Here is a 17,971-nt window from a genome sequence, read left to right on the forward strand (position 1 = left end):
CGTTTTATGAGACAGGGCATAAAGCCACTTGGTGTAAGGAGCTAAAATATCACATCCGGGTGAACAACTAGCCAACGACAAGTGTTATATGAATAGATTCCGACCTCGAAAACCGCATTTTTCCTCCTTTGTCAGGGACCTCGTTGATGGAATGTGAGGACTAAAGGACAAAATAAGGGAAGCGTTACTAGACTACCAAAAAATAATCCAAGGAAAGAGAAACCGAGAAATTGGTATTATAATAAAACTGTTTATGGTTTTGCTGCAAATTTTGCCTTGTACCGGATACTTGTTTTTTCCGTTAACTGTAAAAATGGCAAGAATTTTAAATAAGCTGTTTGTTTTCGACGGTTTTTTTTTCTAGTCTTGGATTCTAGTCCCTTGTTCAAATCTCGTAGGTTGATGGACGTCCAAAAAGACATCTGTTCGTTTGACGTCATAAACAAAGGAGAAAGCAGAATTGATATCTTTTCGATCACATACTTCCTCTCATTACGTCATATCCTATGATCATCATTATAGCCTTTTAACTTCAAATGTAATTTTCCACTTTTTGGCCTTATGGCCGGGATCAAAGTGTAGTATTTGTTCTGATGCTACACTTAATTTGCCCTTGGTCAATGGAGGGGAAACCCGCTATACTGAAACAATTATTATTTTGGGCTATTATTTTTGCCCCCTTTTGCCTTTTTGAGGGAAGCTGGTTTTCCCCTCACATTAAAAATGACCTTGTGTCACGTTTTACTTTTGTGGGGAAGCAAATAAATACCAGTGTTATCCTTACTTTAAATTTAATTGAAAGTGAATGACATCACAAAATTCATTTTAGTCAAATATTTTTCCAAATTAAAATTCATCCTCTATGACATCATCGATTTGCAAGTGAACAATTTCCTATTAAAACCTGGTCATCGGCCAATGTAAAAATAAGGAAATAATGTTTAATAATATAAATTCTGAACCCCACGAATAGCACGTGATCAGGTTTCTGCTAAATATTTTATGAAAAACTTTAAAGATAAAAGTGTAATTATGGTGGCCAAAAGGATTGCGCCAAAACTGAGCCAAGCTAATCTTAGAAAGTCGGATTTACATGTCAACAATCGAAAATGAGGTTGGACATATTTTTTTATCATTCTATTTTGTTTTGTTTTGTTTTTTTCTTGTTTTTTACGATGAGAAGGTTTTTTATTATTCAAATTTTAGGTCTTTTATAATTAAAATTTCTGAAATGCGGCGATAATGTATCTTTTTTTTTAAACATTGTATAAAAACAGATGCTTCATAGCGGTTACATTTGTTCACGATTCGGACAATAATTTTCTTCTAGTAAAAAAATAGAAAGAAAATTAATAGAATTTGTCGGCGCTTCTACTCTATTGGGACGAGATTTCGGAAATCCTAATACTGAATTCAATGGTATCTACGCATTCCTAATATTTTTAAGATGATGATCTAAAATTACGAAAATTGATAAGGTAGAAAATTATTAAAGAAAATAAAAAATAGAATTTGAAGAAAACGATTGTAAAACCCAGAATTCAAAATGGAGGTAATTTTCTGCTTCGGCTAAAAAAAAAAAAAAACAAAATGGCCGAAATTTTTCACCTGCTAACCCAATTAAAGTTGTTTTGTTTAATAATTCACTAATATTCAGGTAATTTCTTCTGAATAATTTCAAAATGAAAGTAATTTTCTGCTTTGACTTAAAAAAAAAAAAAAAAAAATGGCGGCAATTTTTCATCTGCTAGCACGATTAAAGTTGTTTTTTTAATTCAGTAATATTCAGGTAATTTCGACTCAATAATTTGGAAGCTACCATTGTAACTTATTAGAATTGACATTAGTTAATGGTTAATTTCTTTCCTTTTACAGTGTGTCTTCGGTGATCGTGAGATTCTAATTATTAAAAACGGGGATAAAATGTGATAAAATACTGCGAACACTAAATTAGCATCTCTGTATGCTAATTTAATTTTCGTAGTATATTACCACGTTCTATCCTCCTTTTTTAATAAATAGGATTTCCCAATCGAATAATTTATAATCTGAAAACCATGATGTGCGTACGTTAAGTTACCATGGTATTACTATATATATGGTACTATCGCTTCCCCGGGGAAAGTAACTTGGTTGGCAAACGTCCTAGGAACGCAACCATCTCCCCGGGGGAATAAACGATATTCACAGATAAGCACATGTTGGAGAGATCAACAAAAACGGGTCAAAAACGAGAAGAAAATCATACCTGAGATGTTGGATGTGGGTGTGTGGCTCCTTTTTCTCCCAAGATGACTTCTCCACCCTGGTGGCATTCTGGTTGGAATCTTCTTTCTTCGTTGGAGGCATTCATGGCGCGACACAATCGTAATATTTATGAGCTGTGGTGTGAGGAGAAATACAAACTGAAATAGAGAGAAGGATAGTTTTAAATATAATCTTAAAAGATAGGATACAAGTTAGAAAAGCATTTCATCCAAGGCATGATAATTGTTAAACAAAATGTTTATAGACTTTAAAAATAAAGGTACAAGATTCAATTTGAAATTTATTTATCTTCAAAGTGCACTTTTATAAATTTTACAAAGTAAGGTATAAAAATTTAATTGAATCAAAAAATTACCTTGGATTTATTTTATGTAATCTATATTTTGTTGCACTTAAAAAAAAAATAATTAAAAATTTTATATCTATATCATTAATTGCTAGATGAAAGATAATGTTTTTAAATTGCAACAAAATGTACATTACATAAAATAAATCCAAGGTAATTTTTTGATTCAATTTAAATTAAATTTTTATACCTTACTTCGTAAAATATATAAACGTGCACTTTGAAGATAAATAAATTTCAAATTGAATAGTAAAAACATTTTGTTTAACAATTTTCATGCCTTGGATGAAATGCTTTTCTAATATATATATATATATATATATATATATATATATATATATATATACATATTAGTTTTTTTTTTGGAAAAAGAATTCCAGCAGAGTGCTCAATTAAAAGGAAAATCCAAATTTTAAGAGCGTACTTATATATTGTGTACAGAAAGTTGTTAGTTGAGACAGATCATTGGTACCGTCGGTTTCAAGCCCGATAATAAGGCCCGTTTAAGGTATCCTTATCAAGCTCTCTTCAGCCAATATTGGCTGAAGAGAGCTTGATAAGGATACCTTAAGGTATCCTTATCAAGCTCTCTTCAGCCAATATTGGCTGAAGAGAGCTTGATAAGGATACCTTAAACGGGCCTTATTATCGGGCTTGAAACCGACGGTACCAATGATCTGTCTCAACTAACAACTTTCTGTACACAATATATATATATACATATATATATATATATATATATAAGTAAATTTTTGGTACAGCAGAATGGAAGGAGAAATTTCAGAGGAAACATAATTTAATTTAAATACCAAAAAAAAAAAAAACAAGAAATGGGCAGGTGAAATTAAAATTTTCCCTAAGGCCTTATCGTCTGACCCTCTAAGAGGAAACGTCAGAATGATAGATTAAAAACTAAGAAAACGAATGAGGGAAGAGAGGAATTTTGGTTTCAGTTGGAAGAACAGTGGAGAAAAAAAAAAAAAAAAAAAATCTCACTGTTCAGGTGGTTTTAAATCATATATATATATATATATATATATATATATATAATTAGTTTTAGTTATTACTGTATGTATTATCTGTTATTTATGATTAACGGTTCCCATATCGTGTTAAATTCTATACTATGTCCACTTAATAATTGAGTGTCTCTCAGCATATGTGCTGCATTGTGTTACAGCATGATTGGGTATCTGTCACGCGCACTTAATAGAATAGAACAGTAACTATTATGAACAACTTTCAATGAATTATCATTTATTTAATTGACCAGATAAGTTTTCATTGCGATATGGACGTCGAGGTGTAAACATCGACCGCTTCATGTCATCTCTTACCTAACAGTTATCTCCCTTACATATTTCAGATGATACATTTTGGATTAGACATGCTGCACAGCGACTATTAATTGGAGGTGTGTTGAGCAAAAAAATTAAAAAGTAATTAATTATAAAGTGTTTTTCTACAGTTGTAAATGTGTAATAAATATTATGTGGTCGTCTGCACAGTTTTTATTCAAAAATTTCTTTTGAATTCGGCCCATATCTCAAAAGTGACAATGTTTCTCTTCAACTGGTGACAGGTTATTAAAAAAAAAAACACTTCATTTTAAGATGCAAAAATATATTATGAAAAAAGGTAGCAAGCGGAGGAACAAAGATTATAGATATGAGAAGACTGTGGCCGTTTAGATTTTTCTTTTTTTTTTTTTCTTTTTTTTTTTTGTTCACTATGTTTCGTTAAATATTAAAGATTTTGTGACTCGTCTGAGGCGATGATTGATTTGGATTCGTAAATATTTCAAATGGGCAGGCCGCCTGGCATTGCCCGGTCGTAAACTACGCTTAAATATATTTTGATTAATGCAAATTCCATACTTATTACATTATACTGGACCCAATATATAGTCAGGATTTTAAAAGTTAAAACGACTCGTGCACCACCACCGACAATCGAAACCAAAACGTTTAGCTTACGATTTACTTTTTTCCTTTGGCGTAAATGCCTGAGCTACACGGCTCATGTTTGCTGCAAGGCTAAAAATTAAAACTTGAACCAATAGCTATTACGTTACGCATGCATATTCGTAACACCGTCGTACGACCATCACCTGGTAAATTCCATTTTTTTAATAAATTTTCACACTTTTGCACAGATTTCCCCCCGGCTAAAACTCAAATATGAAGTTTTGCATGGGTTCAAATATTTTATATATCTAGTTTCATGTCTGTAGATCAAAAACTGACAGGGGAGTTTGGTAGGTAAAATTTTTTAAACAAATATTTATATACGCATACATAAATATAAATAGAAAGAGGTTTGTTTTTACGCAAATATTACGCAAGTATAAACCATGTAGAATATCTGCATGAATATAATTACACGTAATCGTTAGCTAAAGATGATCGTCTAAGAAAACCGAAAAAACTAATAGGGAATTTAATTAAAATGAATGTTTAAAAGAATATGCAGATTAGATCTTTTGCAGATGAATGCAATTTCATGACCTATATATAAAACCAATTTGTATTGTCTTTTTTAATAAATAGAAGAAAAAAAGGTTTTTAATGAGTATCAATGCACAAAAAAAAAATTATAGGAGTATAGATATATTAAATATCTCCACTCTTATATAAAAGTCACTTTGTGTGCGTGTGTCTTCCTTCTTCATAGGTTCCGGACTGGCTGAGCCTATTTGTTTGTTTATGTCATTCCGTTGGTTATTGGCATAGGTGAGCTGGAGCTCCATTGCACCCAGGCTACCCACTTCATAGAGGTCCAGTCCACTAGACGATTGAGGTTGAGACTAGGGTAGCCTGATGTTGATGGCTGGTCAGGTATCTTTTTCAGCATGATGTCCAGATGTTTCTTGAAAGTGTCGGTTGATACTCTCATATTTCTTATTGTGTCTGGAATACTGTTGAATGTTCTTGTGCCAGTGTAGGTGAAGCTGAGCTGGATGATGGGCTTGATCCTCTGTATACCAGCAGTTAACGGACAAAAAGAAGGCAGATTTCACCTGCATCAAAAACGCCCTCTACACAGCGTTTGCACTAGATCCAGTTTCTGCAGGGAAGGAGTTTATGGCACGCAAGTTACATTCCAGGTAGACGGTTGATGTTTATTTGGCAGAACTGAAGAAGGTTGTGGTCCTGTTCGGAGGAATGTCAGACTTCAGATATTATAGATTATAATTGTTTTACTTATTACTGTATGTATTATCTATTATTTATAATTAACGATTCCATGGTGTGCACATTTATTGCAGGATTGCCGGCTGGTGTGGACGATCTGCTCTGAGCCTCATCCCAAGTAGACGAGATGGATATCTCAGAAGTATTAGCACAGGTGCAGGTGATATTAAAAAAGAGCCCAGAGACTGTACACCATGCAGCAGCCATGCAACCATCACAGGGTGGATCTTAGAACCTGGGAACGATTACAAGCTGCTACAAGTGTTGTGGGCCCAACCATTTGGCCTGTGATTGTCTCATCGTGCTCACTGACTCGGGTTAGCGGGCTTCAGTGCTACAAGTGTAAAAAACCGGGGACACCTGGCCCATGCCTGTCTGGGAAACGGGCAAGGGGAGGAAGCTACAGCGCCAGTGTTCTCCCCAGATTGTCACTGAACAAAGCGCTGCCTGCAGTGAGCATGCGTGTTAACGGACGTGAATGCCTTGCTCTTGTAGACACTGGGTGCACCCAGAACCTGGTGTGCAAGGCATGTTGCGGCACTTGGTACAGAGAAGGAATTCCGGTGCTAACTGTGGGTAGAAGATTGCTCGCCACTTGCAGAGTGAGTGTCATCAGCACAAGCATCGGCGACGGGCCTGCAGTAGCCATGCAAGCCCTGGTTGTGGACGGGGAGTTGCTTGGGTACGACCTACTTCTAGGAATGGATTTCATTACACAGCTGGGTGGAATCACTGTGGACTGCACTGGCAGGATAGTTCTCCTGACATGAGAAACGTGTTTGCACTGTGATTACCCTAGACAAGCCTGACTTTCATGCGGAGCACAATAGGGAAACCAATGCGTAGATGGCATCTTGGAAGTGGGCTGGCGATCAACAGAGTACCCACCTCCAATGTGGCTAAGAGGGCAGTAGGAAGAAGAACTGCAGATCAAAATTGGTTGGGTGCTTCCATACCCCGAGGATGAGCTGATGGCTGTCTTGCAAGATAACAAACAGGTCCGACTCATCATGGACTACCATGAGCTTAATGAACATGTCGACCTGTACACGGCAGGGGTGGATGTTTGTGCGCTCAAATTAAGGAGTGGCAGCAGCAAGGGTCGCACGTGGCAATTCTGAACCTGCGCAGAGCCTACCTGCAGATACACATTGAAAAAGCACCGTGGCCATTTAGACTGTGGAAATTAAAGGAACTCGCTATTGTCTGACAAGGCTTGTGTTTGGTCTCAACATGGCACCAGGCATTATGACGGCAATTATGCACGTGATCCGGCAAAAGGATGAGGCTGTGTGTCGGGCGACATTGTCTTACATCGACGATATCTTTGTAAATGAGAGCTTCACGTCTGCCCAGTCAGTAAAAGAGAACTTTGAGAACTTCGAACTGACATGCAAGAAACCCAAGCATCTGCAAGACAGGGAGAAAGTACTTGGCCTGCGCATGAGTGGTAGCAAGGAGGGGCTGTACTGGAGGAGAGGTGGTGACGTTTCGGAAGTCCCATCCAACATCACTCGTTGGAGCGTTTTTTCTGTTTGTGGGAAGCTGGTGGGCTACTTCTCTGTGTTTGGTTGACTCAGGCTGGCAGTGGCGGCCATTAAATGTCATGCCACATCTGTATCATTGGGATGGGATGATAAAGTGTATGATGATATGCTCCTGAGCATGCTGACAGAAACTGTGGCCAGGGTGACTCTGCTTAAATCAGGCACCATAGCTTGGAAACAAAAGAATAACATGTATAGACAGTAAACATTTTCTCTTTCTAGAAGGGGATAATGCTTGGGAGGTGGCCTAGCCTGTATGCCCCGTTTAAGTTTTACATTTCCTTTAACTTACTAACCATTAAAATTGAATGGACGCTTAAGAATATCTGTTATTGTTAGTATACTGGCACATTACTGTAATAGGCTATTCTCACAACGTTTCAGCCAATGGGACCTTCGTCATTAGGCGAGTCCAGTCAAACTCTGAAATTTTACATTAAACTCTAATTGTAAATTACTTCCAACTTCTAAATAGTCATGGCTGACAAAACGAGCTAGCTACTTTGTAACAAAGGCACTAACGTGTGTGTAGCAGCAGTGACATTTAGTATATGCAAAGGACCAAGCTGTGGTGCAAGGTGACGTCACAGGGGAGGAAGAGAAGAGAAACAAAAGCAGACAGAAAAAAACATGGGCAACAAGAGGATTTGGAAACACAAGTCAGTGCGAGAGGAACTTAGGAGACAAGATGCAATCCGAACTTTGAAGAAAAAAATGGTTGGACAACCGTGTGTTGTAGAGAGTTGCAAACATAAGTAGAAAGAAAAAAGAGATTAAAAAAATAATGTGTGGCAGAACAACAAGGTGAAGTGATTTGCAATTTGCATGGCGACAAGACGAGCAGACATGTCGATGTGGGAGAAAAAAAGGTACGTGTTAGATTCAGCAAAATTTTGTCAACTACATGGCAAACTATGACTTTTAAAACATGCGCTGTTGGAAAGTACCTTGAATAAATGCTATTTATTTCAACTAAAAAAATAACTGAATCGATTTTTTTTTCTTTGCGACTGTCTCCACATGCAATATGCAGGTTCGTGTTGACATGTAACAACAACGTTAAAATACCTCTGGATTACATAAAAGAATTATGTTCAAAATTATGTACAGATCCCAGAGTTTAACAAGGCGCATCTGTAGAAGTGTAACGTGGGTACCGTCACAGCTATAAACAAACAAAAATAAATAAATCTGAATCGCTTTTTTCTGTTTTAGAATAAAGCCACTTATTACAGTTACTCTCTAAACAATGCCTGCTTCGTTTCTTTTTTTGTAACTGTTCATTTCGTTTGTCATGAGATTAACAAAACCCCGCTGTCTCGACACTAGCTTAAGTCTCTCGCTGCCACTGTAGGGCCACATGTCCATCTCATCTGACACATGTTTTTCTTTTTGCTATCTTCACGCTAGCATTAGCCAGCCATGCTGATATTTTCCAATGTGCTCATAGGCGCTCTATTACAGAAGATCGTAGGTTACATCGGCTGAAATATTATGGGAATTATATCCAGTAATAAACAGTAATCGAAATAATACTAACTTATGTCATCCTATGCATTACTAAGCAACGTTTGTTATTATACAAGGTGAGTCACGGGAAACGGATGGTTTTTACAATGCTCCTTGCTCTCCTTGAGTAAAAGATAGGGAATGAAGAAGGTAGTTTTTAAACCTGCTTTGTTTAAATATTTGCAGAACTTTGTTTTCCTTAAAAACATCCGTTTCTCGTGACTCACCCTGTACAAACATTTGTTATATAAATCTCACCTGTCTGTTTACAGGTATGTATGTATGTATATTTGTATGTATGTATGTATGTGTGTATATTTGTGTGTGTGTGTGTGTATATGTGTATTGGGGTGGAGAGGACTCCCGTAAGCCGTGGTGAAGGCAACCTTTCTAGGAGAAGCAAATCTCTGATGTAAAAACCATAAAGCGGGAGACCAGTACCCGCATTAAGCTGGTTTGCAGTTTAATTTGTTGCTGGCTATCTTGCTCTTGCTTGTTGCTGGATCTCAACATTTTGAACCGAGAGAGAGACTTAGCTGTCGTACAAAGCTAAGACTCTGTAACATCATCTTTGTATAGATACTCCCTCGAGCATTTGGGCTCATGGATTTTAAATGTCTGAGGGAGTGGCACTCGTCTAACAAGACGTTTTAATCATCATGTATGTATCACAAAAACTTTCAACAGAGGCGACTGATTTTCACAAGATCGGTATCGTTTTGAAGCTCGACCCTTCGGATGACAAATATCGAAAAATTGGCCCAGAACATTATTTTCTTCACTCTCAACTGGACACTTTTGTACAAGGAGGGGTTGCTTTTTTCGCTGATATTGTCGAAAGTCATCCCCTCTTTTCGATTTTCTAGCCTTAATTTAAACCTGCGTCACTTCTGGTTTGGTGATGGAACAACAGCAAAAACGTCACATTTTTTTTTTTTTTTTCACTCTTTTACTCCTTTGCGATTCGGGTTCGAGCCTGCCTGCCTGCCTACTACCACTTTTTTTTGCTCAACACACACCTCCAAACACCCGGGCAACACTGGGCACCCAGGCTAGTGTTTTATAAACCTTAAAGCTAATCTAACGTTCAAGTCATCTATTCATCATCATTTTTATCCCTTTAAATCTACTAAAACAGTTACGATTTCCCAGATAACCTACGTTCTCCATCTCTCCAAAACTCTAACCTAGTCTAATAATATTAAGACCAATGACAATGATGAGGATTATTAAATGTAGATTAAAATCGGCGATACTAAAAAAAGGTGTAAATGTGTTAAGCCAGGACAAGAAGGAACAAAGGGAAAATTTGGCGCTTTTAGGCTACTAGCATTTTAGCCCGGCGTTGCCCGGGTGTTTGGATGTGTATGTTGAGCAAAAAAAAACAAAAAAAAGTGGTAGTAGGAAGGCAGGCTCGAACCCGTACCGCAAAGGAGTAAAAGAATGGGGTAAAACCTAACGTTTATGCTGTTACGACCACCGTCAAACCGGAAGCGACATTTTTTTTAAATTAAGGCTAGACAATCTAAAGGAGAGGATAACTTAAAAAAATATCGGCGAAAAAAGTGATCCACCCCCTGTAGGAAAGGTGCCTAGTTGAAGGGGAAGATATTAATGTTTTTAGCCAATTTTTCGATATTTGTCATATGAAAGGTCGAACTTCAAAACGATACTGATCTTGGTAAAATCCGTCGCCTCTATTGAAAGTTTAAGGCAGACATGCAAACAGACATACATACATACATTTATGTATTAGTAACTAAAAATTTTCGACCCAAACGGATGAAAAAGCTTGCCCTATCTCTGAATACCCTTTATGTAAAATTTCAAATATTTAGACCAGAAATTGTCTGAGTTATTTGGAAGAGACCGCAGATGTTAATTTTTTTGTAACTTTGACTCCTATTATGACCCCTTAATATTTATTGTTTTGGGCTCAAATCAAGTTATTAAATTAGATCCATGTCCTAGGAACCTATATCTAAAATTTCAAGTGTGTAGACCCAAAATTGTCAGAGGAGGAGTTTGGTAGAGTTCTCAAAGGTCAAATCGTTGAACTTTGACTCTTAATCGCCAAATTTCTGGCCAAAAACCGATCACATCGATTTTCCCAAATCTCAGTACCCTGTATTTCAAATTTCGAGTCTGTAGACTAAAAATTGACAGTTATTGCATAGGGAAATGTACAGACACACACACACAGACACGTTCACTTTTATATATATATATATATAGAGAGAGAGAGATTGGCGCGAAATTTTGTAGTCGATAAATGGAGTTTCTATGGATTTTTTTTTTTTTTTTTTGTCAGTTCTAAAAAATTACAATAGTAGCTTCCAAATTATCTGAATATTTCTGAATTATTAAAAAAAACAACTTTAATCGTGTTAGATGAAAAATTGCCGCCGCCTTGTTTAATTTGAAACGGAAAATTACCTCCCTTGTGAACTCCCCTGTGTATTACGATCGTTTTCATCAAATTCTATTTTTATTTTCTTTAATAAATAATTTTCTACCTTATCGATTTTCGTAATTTTTGGATATAATCATCTTAAAAATGAGAGGAGTACGTAGATACCATTGTTTTTATGTGAAATTCAGTATTACGATTTTTTTTTTCTTTTTTTTTTTTTACAAAGGTGTCATCACTTATCAAGACTCGGAGCCCACTCGAGGATAAGAGTTAATAGGTATACATTAGTCAATGGGATTATAGTGTCATAATCATAAGTAGTGGAAATGTTGTAAATTGGATTACTTAGGGAGACAGTTCAAGAACCTGTTTACATTGGACTTGAAGACAATCTGATTGTAGTCAGCTAGAAAGCAGGCAATCGAAAGAGTTCCACAGGCGTGCAGTTCTAAGAAAGAAGCTTTGTTCATGGAATCTACATGTAGGTTTAGGCACAGATAAAGAGTGTGGGAAATTATTGATAGTGGTTTTGGCTAGACGAGTGTTTTTTGTGAAAGTTTGGCAAGAGGTGACCATAGATTGGAGCTCAGACGAGCATCTGCCATAAAGCAGAGACAGACTCGCAACGTATCTTCTGTGGAGAAAAAGGCTGTAAGGAAGAGAAAAGGACATCACCCACTAAGCTACGAAGTCTATTTTGAACTCTTTCAAGACAGGATAAGCTGCTTCTAGTAACAGATGTGGCAACAGTACTCCATCATTTCCGAAATTTCGTCCCAATAGTGTAGAAGCGCCGACAATCTATATATCTATAAAAGTGAACGTGTTTGTGTGTGTGTGTGTGTGTGTACATTTCCCTACGCAATAACTCTGTCAATTTTAAGTTTACAGACTCGAAATACAGGGTACTGAGATTTGAGAAAATCTTTGTGATCCATTTTCGGCCAAAAATTTCGCTGTTAAGGAGTCGAAGTTCAACGATTTGACCTTTGAGAACTCTACCAAACTCCTCCACTAATTTTGGGTCTAAACACTTGAAATTTTAGATATAAGTTCCCTGGACATGGATCTAACTTAATAACTTGAGTTGAGCCCAAAACAGTAAATGTTAAGGGGTCATAATACTGGTGAAATTTTTAAAAATTGACCACTTTTTTTTTTTTTTTTTTTTTTTTTTTTTTTTTGCTCAACATACATCTCCAAACACCCAGGCAACACCGGGCTGAAATGCTAGTTTAACATAAAGTGACGAAAACTTATTGCATCGGATGTTGAACACCCACATTTTTGTTGCTATTGTGAAAAATGTCATATTCTGTATTTGCATCATAAAACATGACTGCACCAAGGTGGGGGTTGACATTTTGTTTTGGAGAAAGTTTGAGCAAACAAAGTGTAAATCTGAATGCAATAAATATATCGTATTTATCGCATTGTGCAGCCGCACGTGAAAGAGTCACAAAAAACAACTTGTCCATTTGCTCACCCCATCACTATAACTCTTTCATTTCGAATGTTTCTAAAATTTATCTATAATATAAATCTCACCTATCTGTTTACATGTATGTACGTATGTATGTCTACCTAAAACTTTTGACAGAGGCAATGGATTTTCACTAGATCGGTATGGTTTGAAGCTCGACCCTTCGGACGGCAAATATCGAAAAATTGGCTAAAAACATTAATTCCTCCACCCTCAACTGGGCTTTTTTTACAAGAAGAGGTCGCTGTTTACGCCGATATTTTCGAAAATCATCCTCTCTTTTCGATTGACTAGCCTTAATTTAAACCTACGTCACTTCCGATTTGGCGTTGGGCGCAACAGCAAAGACGTCACGTTTTTTTTTTTTTTTCACTCTTTTCTTCCTTCGCGGTACGGGTTCGAACCTGCCTGCCTACTACTACTTTTTTTTTCTTTTCCAACACGCACCTCCAAACACCCGGGCAACGCCGGGCACCCAGACTAGTATTTTATAAATTGTATTTTATGGATTTCAAGATTAAAGCTTTTCTATGCGTAACTAGTAATATTCTATTTCCACTGTTTATATTTAACTAGCAGGGAAACCCGACGTTGTCTGAAATTAAATGATGATTCACAAATGTTTCACACTCCCATATTTTTATTGTCATCAAAATCAGTGAAATCGTCTATTCAGTTAATTGCCTGCTCTAGTTGGGGACCCATCGCAGTGCACCGGGAGGAGGCTTCACATGCCTTCCAATAATGACTTGGTCCACAATGCGTTATAGTCTAAATAACATTGTAGAGAACCTACTGTTGATTTTATAAAATTATTTTTGTATATAATAGCTTGGATTAAATTTTAAAATGCAAAAGTCAAGTATCATGGTTCATTTGCGCTTTAAACAGAAACATTCATTTTGAAAGCGCCTCTGTCATATTTAATGACTTACTGTAGATTTTATGTCGGGCGTTTCGGCTTTTGTGATAATAAAACTTCTGAAATGCACTCGTTATGCTGTATAAAAAGTTTTAACTTTGGTAAAAATCGTCTGTCCTTTTCATCGGATTTTGATTATTGATACTTATCGAAGACATTCCGATATAAAACCTATCTAGAATAATTGCCAGATACATAAAGTACATTTGTGTGAAACTTCATAAAAATCGGCCCAGATGTTTAGAAGTCCAGAGGGAAGGAACACACACACGTCATGTTCTGTACTTGTTTTTTAAAATGTGACTGCGCCAAGGTGGAGGTTGACATTTTTTTTTTTTTTTTTTTTTTTTTTTTTTTTGAGAAAGTTTGAGCATGTCTACACTTAGCGATAACGTCTTACTTTCTGATCTTCTCTAAGCACTCTTGAGAGAAACTTTATGGGAAATTTCGCGCAAATCTTTATAAGACATACTGAATTTTCATAACTGTTTTAGTAGATTTGAAGAGGTAAAAATGATGACGAATAGATGACTTGAACGTTTGAACATGTTTGCGAATATGACGAGTTGTTTATCTCCCTTTCACCGTGGAAAAATGTGCAACAAGGTCAAGTGGGATTTGAAAAGAGCACTTTGGCCTGCAAAAAATGCTTAGACAGCCCAATCCATATTTTCGGGAAGGGGCACCTTATTTGATAAACGATAACACGTAGACTGCCACATCATTTTCTAGAAATATGAGGTGTATCCAATGAGCTTCCAGACTTTTTTGTATGGGCACTTTTATTAATAGTACATGCATGAAACTCTAGTCCCTTTCAAAGTCATGTACTCGGTTGCAATGCACTTGTTATGCAATTCCTACAACTTCTGGGAACACCCTATGGAAGTTCTGGTGTGAGCGTGTCAGTGACTTTCATAACAGCCGCTTTCATCTCCTCAATTCCCATTACAGCAGTCTCTAAGATTTTCCTTAAGCTCTCGTCTGGATGAGGCCCCGTGTTTTGACAAGCTTCTGGGTTTGACCTTTACTCCTGATCTGAAATGGAACACGTACATCAAGTCTGTTGCCAAGGTCGCTAGAAAGATGGTGGGATCCTTCTACCGCTCCAGAAGATATCTCACTACTGATGCAATTCTTTATGTATATAAAAGCCAAGTACGTCCAAGGATGGAATACTGTTGCCATATCTGGCAGGAGCTGCTAAAAACAGCCTATCCTTCCTTGACAGAGTACAAAATAGACTTCGTGGCTTAATGGGGGATGCCCTTTTCTCTACCCTGCAACCTCTCTCCCACAGAAGAGACGTTGCGAGCCTATCCTTGTTTTATCGTTATTTCCATTGCAGGTGCTCGTCTGAACTCCAATCTCTGGTCCCCCCTCGCCAATCTTTTACGAAAAACACCCGTCTAGCTGAATCCACTGTGAAAAATTTCTCCCACTCTATATCTGTGCCTAAATCAAAACGTAGATTCCATGAACAAAGCTTCTTTCTTAGAACTGCACGCCTGTGGAACTCTGTTTCGTCTGTCTGCTTCCACCGGACTACAATTTGGATGTGTTCAAGTCCAACATTAACAAATTCCTAATGAACCGCCCCCTTAAGTAAACACTTCATCAAATCTACACACTAACGTAATGTACTTGCAATAACCCTTATCCCTGAGTGGCTTCCGGGCCTTGATAAGTGGTGATCACTGTGTAAAAAAAAAAAAAAAAAAAAATTTTAAATTAAAAAAAAATAATAATAAAATGCCATTGACCCGATTGGAAGAGTGCTGGCCTCTTCTAACGGAATCTCTTCCTAAACTCCTTAAAACCTTAGCAGTATTCCTTGTTAACTGCCTGTTCAGTGGGAACCCATTGCATGAGGATCATGCTTGTGCTGTTAAAAGGAACATCATGTTTCTGGGTGGATTTGCTCTGTCTAACCCTCTTAGGTCTGGAAAACCGAGCATGCTTCTATTTTGAACTGTCTTTTGGTCTCTTGGTTATAGCAGTAAATCCAGCTTTCGTTCCAGATCATCAGAGCACCTAGGACTGCGGGGTCTGAATTAATCGTCTCAATCATCTTCCTGCTGTCATGACAACGTCTTTCTTTCTGATCTACTCTGGGCTTGCTTGTGTAGAATCAAGAATCAAGAATGCGCTTACCTTCCCTCTCCACCATTATGGACCATTTAACTAATTTCAACATATTTATTCAGTAGCAATTAGTGGTATGCTAATTGCCATTGGACCAGCCTACAATTAGTCAGGGATGGTGGATTGTTCTATTTTGAGGCGCCTGATTGGCTAAACATGCCAGGAGGGGCAGGTGCCACTCTACAAATGCCAGCTGCTCTGGCATTCAGGGGTTTTACTGTTCTAGACTTCTGCCAGGAACTACACTCTGTCAATTGTCGCATCCATTCAGCACATCTTCATTGGGTTAGCTGGCTCACCCTAGCAATATTCTACAGCTTGGGAAAAACTTAGCGCAAATCTTCATAAGTTGTACAGCAATAACAAACTGAATTTTCAACCGTCTATGACAATTTAAAATGCCCATACAAAAAAAATGTCTGGAAACTTACTGAAAGCAACGCATATTTTTCGATCGCCCACACTGAAAATTGAACCTTCAACCTCCAGGAGAATATCACTTTTACAATTGATTTTTATAAGTTCTCTAACAACTGTTCGACAGAAACACTCCTGAGTTTGACAAGATACTCTTGAAGAAGGTCGGAGGTTACATCGATCGAAACGTTTTGAAAATGACATGAAACATGAGAACAGTAGTCCGAAAATTGCAAATATATATCTTCCTCTCTCTCTCTCTCGATATATATATCCACGTCCCTCACTAATTTATTTCTCCCTCTCTATTGCTATTACGTTGTCCTTAACTCAACAAAAGTGGTCGTAAATGTACACAAACAACATAAAACTATGGTATTATTGATTATTCTCCATCCATCCCTCTTAGAGAAATAAAAGTCCAATCTGTAATGAAATGGGGACATAAATGGATGATCACATTTAATGCTGTCAAGTTTGTTTCCTTCAGTAATTACAAGAAACCTTCTTTACCACCAATAGCAATGGCCAAAGATTACCTGAATGTACTTCTTTCAAAGTCCTCGGCCTAGCGTTCACAGGGAACATGAGTTGGAACAGATACATTGAGAGCATTACCAAGGCCACTGCGAAGAAGGTGGGCCCTCTCTACTGTGCTAGAAAGCTATTTACGCCTGAAAGTATCCTGTACCTCTATAAGGCCACCATTCGCCCATGTATGAAGTAGTGTCATATTTGGGCTGGTGCATCTGCCACTAGTCTCTCGCACCTGGACAGGGTTCAAAAGAGTTGCCAACCTAACAGGTCCTGTACTGTCGTCTAAGCTTCAACCTCTGTCCCATCGAAATGTTGCATCCTTCTGCCTGTTTTACAAGTATTCTAATGGTAAATGTTCCGATCTATAAGCCCCTTGCACCCCCTCGACGTGAATACTTCCGACAAACCCGACAAGCAGAAAAAATCCCACCCCTTCACAGAGATCCCTAGATATAAGAAATCCTTCTACTACAATAGTACCCCCTCAAAAAAAACAAAAAAGCTGCTAGACTTTGGAACTCCCTTCCGAGATTCTGCTTTCCCAACTGTACTGACATGCAGAAGTTCAAGTGTAATGTTAACAGACATCTTGCTGCTCAACTCCTTACTTATGTCCCCGATAGTAGCCCCCTACTTCAAAGTGGTACTGTGCCCTGTTTGGGGTGAAAATGAATTTAAAAAGAAAAAAGAAAGAAAGCACTGTCACGTAATCGATAACTCTTTTGCGATCCAGAAGAAGGATTTGAAATATTTCACGATGTCATACTTCCTGATCGAAGTGCAACATTCTGCACATGTAGCTCTAACTTTTAAGCCATAATGGAATTTTTCTGCTCCCTGTATAATCATAACCTTACCAGAAAATATCCAGGCTGTAAACTTCTTTTAACACACATTTTGCTAAATATTACTGCACTTATATCTGAGATGAGGTGGGGGGGGGGGCAACGTAAATTAGTATGCAATAACCAGAATGGATGTGATAGGGTTTGAACTGGCATGATCGATTCAATCGATCGTCCCAATATTTTTTACGCCAATCTCGGTCAACGACACCATAGTGTAGATATTCTTACAAAGAATAAACAGGTTTCTGTTGCTACGGTGGCGTTTATAATAATCAGTGCAGAACCTGGCAACCTCGATATTTGATGCATTTATGCTGATCCATTCATGTCTGTATTGTGTCA

The 17,971-nt window shown here is 37.4% G+C and overlaps 1 protein-coding gene across 15 annotated transcripts in view; it reads left to right on the forward strand.

Moving 5' to 3' along the window:
• LOC145287809 (sodium/hydrogen exchanger 2-like) overlaps window positions 1-17,971 on the forward strand; it is a 323,765-nt gene that overhangs the window by 134,102 nt on the left and 171,692 nt on the right. The window contains exon 1 of one of the 15 annotated variants that reach the window (XM_080135665.1): window positions 976-1,114. The exons of the other annotated variants lie outside the window; for them this stretch is intronic. The gene's annotated coding sequence lies outside the window, so the exon portion shown is untranslated. Of the gene's footprint in view, window positions 1-975; window positions 1,115-17,971 lie in introns of those variants that run through there. 15 annotated transcript variants of the gene reach the window in all.

The sequence above is a fragment of the Euprymna scolopes genome, chromosome 11 (assembly GCF_053919585.1).
Source record: "Euprymna scolopes isolate OS-2025 chromosome 11, ASM5391958v1, whole genome shotgun sequence".
In the NCBI taxonomy this organism is placed as follows: Eukaryota; Metazoa; Mollusca; class Cephalopoda; order Sepiida; family Sepiolidae; genus Euprymna; species Euprymna scolopes.